We start from the raw sequence: 1,562 nt of genomic DNA on the forward strand, positions 1-1,562 counted from the left end.
CCATGAACATAAAAGAGAGCAAAAAGGGAAATTAACATTACAAATCAAGAGAATGAAAGAGTAGAAGCAAGAATTCATAAAAGAAACAAGATGAAAACATGTAATTGAACCTAAATCTAAGAGAGATTAACCTAACCTAATTCTAGAGAGAAGAGGGAGCTTCTCTCTCTAGAAACTAACTTACATGATGCTATACTACCAAACAATTGCTCCCCCTTTGCCCAAGCTTGAATTCTGCATGAAATAGCATTAGAAATGAGTTGGGTTGGGCCCAAAGTGCTTCAGAAATCGCTGGGGGCGATTTCACATTAGTGGGCCACGTGCTCAATCGGCGCACACGTGTACATGGCACGTGTGCGCCCCTTAACACGAAGCAACATATGGCAAATTTTATATCATTTCGAAGTTCCGGATGTTAGCTTTCCAACGCAACTGAAACCGCCTCATTTGAACATCTGTAGCTCAAGTTATGGTCAATTGAGTGCGATGAGGTCGGACTTGACAGCTTTACGGCTCCTTCATTTCTTCATGAGTTCTCCCACTTTGCATGCTTTACTCCTCAATTCATCCATCCAATACTTGCCCTATGAACCTGAAATCACTCAACAAATATATCAAGGCATCGAATGAAATTAAAGTGAATTGAATTTAGCTATTTTAAGGCCTAAAAAGCATGTTTTCACATTTAAGCACAAATCAAGGGAGAATTGCAAAACCATGCTATTTCATTGAATAAATGTGAGAAAAGGTGATAAAATTCTCCAAAATAAACATAAGATAAATCACGAAATCGGGGTTTATTAAATCTCCCCACACTTAAACTAAGCATGTCCTCATGCTAAAATCAAGAAAGAAGCAAAGGGACATCAACATTTATTCAATGCAAACTAACTACATGCAACCTATCTATATGCAATCTATCTACATGAATGCATCCACTTAGTCAAAATAAATCAATTTTCAAGAATACATATACAAACACAAGGGCTAAGGCAATAGCAATCAAATCAACCCACAATTGAATTGAATCATTGAAAGATCTTACAAACTTGCAAGAAAAGATGATAATGTGTAGAGACATGTAATTAAGCAATCGAACCCTCACTGGATGTGTATCCGCTCTAGTCGCTCAAGTGTATGGGGTTGATTCACTCAATTCTCCCCTAATCATATTTTTCAAGATTTGTTTTCATCTAACAATCAATAATTATTTCATGCATGCATACAAATATCATGAGGGCTTTTCCATAGGTTGTAATGGGGTTAGGGTCAAGGTAGGATGCATATGGTCAAGTGGGCTTGAAATTTGAATCTTTGATTAACTTAAACTTTCCACCTATCCTATGACAACCTATACAATTCTAAACAAACCTAACTACCCATTCTTCACTTTTTCACACACTGATGCATTCTCTTTTTGATCACCACCCATATGCATTGACTTTTATTGAACCTTGCTTTGGGGCATTTTTGTCCCCTTTTTATTGCAATTCTTTGTCTTTTTATTATTATTATTATTATTATTATTATTATTATTATTATTTTCATTTTTTTTCTTTTAA

The sequence above is a fragment of the Arachis hypogaea genome, chromosome 17 (genome assembly GCF_003086295.3).
Source record: "Arachis hypogaea cultivar Tifrunner chromosome 17, arahy.Tifrunner.gnm2.J5K5, whole genome shotgun sequence".
Lineage (NCBI taxonomy): Eukaryota > Viridiplantae > Streptophyta > Magnoliopsida > Fabales > Fabaceae > Arachis > Arachis hypogaea.